The following is a 5,855-nucleotide window of genomic DNA, read 5'->3' as shown; positions in this document are numbered from 1 at the left end:
GGGTTTTGGAATCATCAGAATTCGGTTCAGCGTCCCTCTCCTCTAGATCAAAATCGTGACCCCGGCTCCGTTCGAAGTTTTAACTAATCACGTATACTTGTAACCCTTTTAACCTTTCGCGAGTCATTCTCACTCGCACACGCCGGCCTGGCCATGTCCGGGCGGCGGCCCAGCTACCTGCATAGGCCGCTCGGACTGCAGGTACTCCGCACCAGCCTGTTAGATAGGTCGCAGACCGTCTGCCCCACGGCTACCCGCGGACGCCCGGAAACTGCCCATCGACGCCGGAGCCGGTCCGTATGCGCACATGGCCAGGATGCTTGGCGGACGCGCCACTAACTAAGGCCCCCGGCCGATCTCTCCCTGCGCGGATACTAAACTGAACTGGTCATTTGCGCCGGCGTGTGCGCTGGGGCGACTCGAACCTAATGTTTAGGACCCATGCCAAAGCGTTGCATGTAGCGATAGCGGACCTTCGCTCAGGTGTGGTATAAGAGGGGGTTGACAGGGGAGGGAGTGTACTGTGGGTTGCCTACATACAGGGGTTTTGTAGTACAAATTGCCAACCTTACGGGCGGCTCACTAGAGACCATAGGGAGGAGGGGGGGGAACCCCCCCTCCCCTTATACCGCGTCTGCCTTCGCTAGAGTGTCACCTCTTCATACGTAGTCGTGCGTTACCGGCACGTGAAGTGGTTATCATCATTAATTTGCCAAAGTCAACCGTTTTTAGCGACAGTCCCGCGCTACGGAGCATCGCTCGAGTCGCCTGGCTGGCGTTGCGTCCCCCTGCCAGCCAGAAATCAAAGATCGATTAAACGTCCAAGAGATGTTTAGAGGTGTAAAAGACGTCTACTCTATGAGACACTACTATCCGGGCCGCTCCATCGTAGGGTTCTTGATGTGCGCGAATGTCGAGGTCTGATAAAGCCGGAGAACGACGTTTGAAAGCGCGACAACGTGTGGACGATCTTAATCTATCATTGATCGATTTGGAAGGCGCGCGTGGCGGAGGAGGTCCCTATCGCGCACTGTCGCTCCACCCTTCGGACAAGATGGGCATCACCGTCGTCCTGGTGTTGATCTTCACCGCGGCGCCCGGGGCACACTCCGCCCTGCCCGACGTGGACATGACGGCGCCCCCCGAGGCCACGAGCGCCCTGGCCCTGCTGTCCCCCTTCCTCGCCGCACAGACGAGCACCCTGCTCATCCTCGGCCAGGTGAACTGGACTGGCGCTTTCCTCCGGGGTCTGTCCTCAGAGACCTCTCGGGTGCTGCTCCCCGACGAGAGGGCAGAGAATGACCAATACCTGGACAACTTTGGGGTGGGAAACAACTGCACCGCGCTCGTCGTGGCGGACGAACCCGCCGAACCATACTCTTGGATGGAAAGAAAGTTCAGACTCATTAACGGATGCCGCTACCTGTTCTGGGTGACGACGAAGAAGGACAAGCAGTTGGCGCCTCCGAAGGATCTCAGCATCGCATTGTGCGTCAAGCCAACAGGCCTCGCGGTCACCACGCGCAACGGCAGCACCACTCTGTTTAGTGTGGTGCAACAATCTCATATTAAAGGTTCACCGATATTACTGGAGGTGGACCGATGGTCACCGTCAGACGAGAGATGGGAGCAAACAGGCGCATTGCTTAGGGTATTCGGCTCTTTTTGCAGCAGTTGGCGCCCACCGGCCGCGGGTGAGTCCCTGACAGTCTATGAGATAACAAAAGACGAAAAGACACCTCTTCCCGAATATTTCAAAACATTAAGAGCTAAAATTATGGATCTTCCCTGGACATTGAACACGAAGTCTACCCCCTTGTTAATTGATAATTATTTGTCGGATATTGTTGTGGAGTCATGGCAGAAGATAGATCACTGCCAGCTATCCCTAATATTCGCTGAGTACGACGCATTAGGTGTGAACTTAAGAAAGGTCAGCGTGATGGCCGAAAAGGGGACGTTTGAAATCTCCGCTTTCGTTCCGGCTGGTTTCGGCCCAGCCGTCAACCCTCTTGACGCCGTCCTGGTGGAGTTCTCGCCGGCGGTGTGGCTGGGCACGGCGCTGGCTGCGCTGTGCATCGCGGCCGCCCTGGCCTGCACCCTGCGCCGGGACCGCGGCGCGGCGCTGCTGCTGGCCCTGGCGCCCCTGCTGGGCCAGGCCCCGGGGACGCCCCCGCCCGCGGGCCGCGCGCTGCGGCCGCTGCTCGGAGTGTGGCTGCTCGTGTGCGTCGTGCTGGTGGCCGCCTACCAGGGGCTGCTGCTGGGCAAGTTGTACACGGCACGAGCGCACACTGAGGTCAACAGCCTGCTTTCTCTCAAGAAGACTGGCCTTCCCATCTATGTGACGTGGGGTTCACATAATGTGTTGGCGAAAGAGTTTTATACAGAACCAGACATTAAACACAAACTTCACTTAGCGACGGACGTAAGCAAGACCCTCCAACACGTAGCGCAGCACCGGAACTGCGCGCTGATCGCGGTACATGACCGTGCCCTCCAGCGGCTTTTACAGCCACTGACCATCCCGCAGAAGAAGGTGCACTCGTTCCCTATTGTCCCTGACAACAGAAGGTTGATCGCCGCGTGGACCCATGGGTCGCCGCTGGGCGAGCTGTCCCATTTGACGTACGAGCGCTTGGATCAAGCCGGGATCCTGGACCATTGGGAGGACAAGCTGGACGAAGGTAACAAGGTGGCGCTCGCGAGGTACTTGGTGTCCCTGCAGCAGGTGATGGCTCTCACGCTGAAGATGATGGCCCCGGCGTTCTACGTGCTCTTCATCGGCCTCGCCCTGGCCACGCTCGTGCTCGGGGTCGAGCTTGCGACGGCGAGGTGGTGCGGGGCTCAGGGGAGGACGGTGACTCCTGCAGGGCAGCGGCCCCGTGGCCCCGCCCTAACCCGCCTCTATGGAAGACAAAACGTCCGTCGCCGTCGTCCAGCGGCCGCCCTGCGCCCGCGCGCCCGGGGAGGCCCTCCTCAGGACCCAGTAGCTGGGCAGCGTAGTGGAGACTCGCGGCTTGTGCCGGACATCTCCCTGGTGCAGCTGCAGCAGCACCGCGGGCCGAGGCGCACAGCCTGGCGAGGACAGCGTCCCACATGTCAAGGCATGCCATGCCGTGTATAATAAGGCATTCCGGTAAGGCTGAAATGCAAAAGAATGCAGGGAAGAAGAAAACGGAAATTGCTATGCTTCAAAATGGGGACTTCCGTTTTCTTGTTCCCTGCATTCTTCTGCATTTCGACACCTTGGAATAAAAGGCACGCAGGCACGCTGGATCCGAGATCCCCGCAGTTCCTATCCCTGTAGCGAAGAACTGCGTGGATCTCGGATCCAGCGGCTGAACCGCGTGGATCTCGGATCCAGCGGCTGAACCGCGTGGATCTCGGATCCAGCGGCTGAACTGCGTGCCTTTTATTCCAAGGTGTCGATTTCAGCTTTACCGGAATGCTTTATTGTCAAGCCGCGGCTGTTCTTCGCGCCGGTGGCGGCGAAGCGCGGTTCGGACAGGGTCGGCTGAAACTGCTACAGAAAGAGGCAGAAGTACCGTTACGGATAGCGGAACAATAACGACCGCAAAAGTTCCGCCACTGAGATTCCCCGCCGCGTCGTATGGAGGGTCGTGAAGTGCGCCCCCTTAGAGTAGACCGACGATCCGGCTCGAGGAGGTCGAGGCGGTGGGAGGTGGATATCGAGAGCGATTCCTCGAGGCGATCGCTCCCGCGACCCTCCATAAGATTCAGGATCAGCGACCTGGATAACGGAGGAGCACGGATCGCGAGGACGTTCATCGGTGGCCTCGAGGTCGCCGACGACGCCCCGAGGATGATCACGCCTCCAACACTATCAAATCAGGTAGGCGAAACTGATTGCCCGCCATGACCTTTTCTAGGTCTACTACTGAAAACTAGACAAAAGTTTGTACTTCTATTTTATCTAAAATTCGGGAAAAAGCACTTCGTACTGCCTTAATGGTAAGAATTGGCGCAAAACGGGCGACATTTTAGTCCAAGGGCTTCCAACTCGACGAGTTACCCTTTGACAAACAATTTCCTTCAATTCAATTCAAACCGACTACTCCAGTCATTCGTGTGTCGTTTCTCTGGTCGATAATTTTCTATTATACGTACATATCTATAAAGGTATAGTTGGGGAAGTATGTCCGTTTTCCTTAAATTTATTCATCAAGTAACGGACGGTCGGCGCCTGCGAGACCCGGGGTAGGCCAGCCCGCTGTACACGCATGCACTACAGGCAAGATGTTGCCTATCCACCAGGCGCTCTGAGAGCTGGCGCTGGCAGTCACCGAACCGAGACAACGAGTAGGTTCATAACAGTGAATGACAGAGGTAAATTATGGGGACAACCCCTCTCAGATATAGAGTAGACAATAAAAGATTATGGTTTACAAATAGAAGTGTGTGCGATTCGAACACTTAAAAGTGCGTGCCGAAATGTCCCACACAAAAATGGTGTGACCATTTTGTCACTTTTACATGAGATATTTTGGCACGCTTTTTTAAGTGTTTGAATTGTGCACACATCTATATGGAGAGTGTGGGTCACTTTCGATTATCTAGCGAACTCTCCAGATCCTCACAGCAACCACATACGCTGATAAATAAAGTGTGAAACTGGCGTGCACTTGCAAGTGCCTAACACGACGTTGCACAACTTTTAAGTGTATAACTGAATGTTTGAAAACAAAAAAGTTTTTAACAGTGTAGTTGGACACTTGGTAGAAGTGTTCAACTTCATGGTTGGCCATGGAGCTTTGGACAGTTTACTTCCAAAATTGCATCCCTACCCTATCTTACAATACTGTGCCAGGCAGGGCAGGCGGCAGGCCCCGTTAGTACACAACAGTTGGGCCACCGACGCCGGCTCCTCTACGCCGAATAAAAAATTGCAGGTAACGATCAGACATAAACAAACGACACCTCATGAGAGAATACTAGAACATTGATCTACGTCCATCTGCTGTAAAGATCGATTCTTAGTTTAGATTTTATTAGAAGATGATACGTTAGTAACTTTAAGTGTCAGCTAGCTTTTTCTCTCGATACGGCTAGAGAAAAATGTGGAGATCAGATAACAATTTCTTTGGCGCCGGGGGAACCGTGACTGAGTGAGTGTTGCGCCAGGCTAAATATGACAGGGGGATCCCCCTCCCTGCACAACAATACTATCCGACACCGGCCCCTGTGCCCGCGCGCCCGCGCTTTTCAACGCCGCTTGTTCGCTGAAATGGCAAATAACAAGAAACCAGAAACAAATGACAGCTAAATCCGGGAGAAAATTTGAAAACAGACATATTCTTAAATTTCTCTCATCTGCTTTGAAGATAGATTCTTGATTTAGATTTTTACATCCAGCAAGTAAGTCCGTTAAAACAGTCATATGCCGGTCGATCCACAGACCGATTATTTTGCTTATACTGGCATGCGTGCGGGTGGGCTTGCCTACCGTCGCTCTCCGAGGCGCCTTCACCGAGTGCGACCGACGCGCAAACAGTGAGCAGCAGAATCCTGCTGAAGGACCTGCTCCGCGCCCGCGAGTCTGCAACCCATCGCGCACTGGCCTTCAGCCGGGCTGCTGTGCCATGGCCGTGCCACTGCATCACTATCACGCCCACGCCACCCCACCACCGTGCCTCTCAGAGCCGTACAGACCGGAAGGGTTGCCTAACTGGTGTTGCACAGGAGGCGCGCGATGCGTGACGAGTGCGGTGCGCGTCGACTGCAACGGGCGAGAGTGAGAAAATGGGGTTCCACACACATGTCCAATCCGAGTGAAAAAGTGCATTGGTTTGACGTTGTCGTTGTTAGAACCCCTGGTCAAAGACTCGACCGACCCC

General features: G+C 55.0%; 1 long non-coding RNA gene across 1 annotated transcript in view; it reads right to left on the bottom strand.

Annotated features, from left to right (window-relative positions):
* Positions 1–2,352: 2,352 nt before the first annotated feature.
* Positions 2,353–5,855, bottom strand: part of LOC127749466 (uncharacterized) — a 25,567-nt gene continuing 22,064 nt past the window's right edge. Inside the window, exon 2 of the long non-coding RNA XR_008011165.1 lies at positions 2,353–3,075. This is a non-coding gene — a long non-coding RNA (uncharacterized LOC127749466). The remainder of the gene's footprint in view (positions 3,076–5,855) is intronic.

This window comes from Frankliniella occidentalis, unplaced genomic scaffold, assembly GCF_000697945.3.
Source record: "Frankliniella occidentalis isolate FOCC.00 unplaced genomic scaffold, Focc_3.1 Scaffold56, whole genome shotgun sequence".
Taxonomy (NCBI): Eukaryota; Metazoa; Arthropoda; class Insecta; order Thysanoptera; family Thripidae; genus Frankliniella; species Frankliniella occidentalis.
Note: the sequence above shows the minus strand (reverse complement) of the source record. Positions and strands in the feature narration are given on the sequence as shown.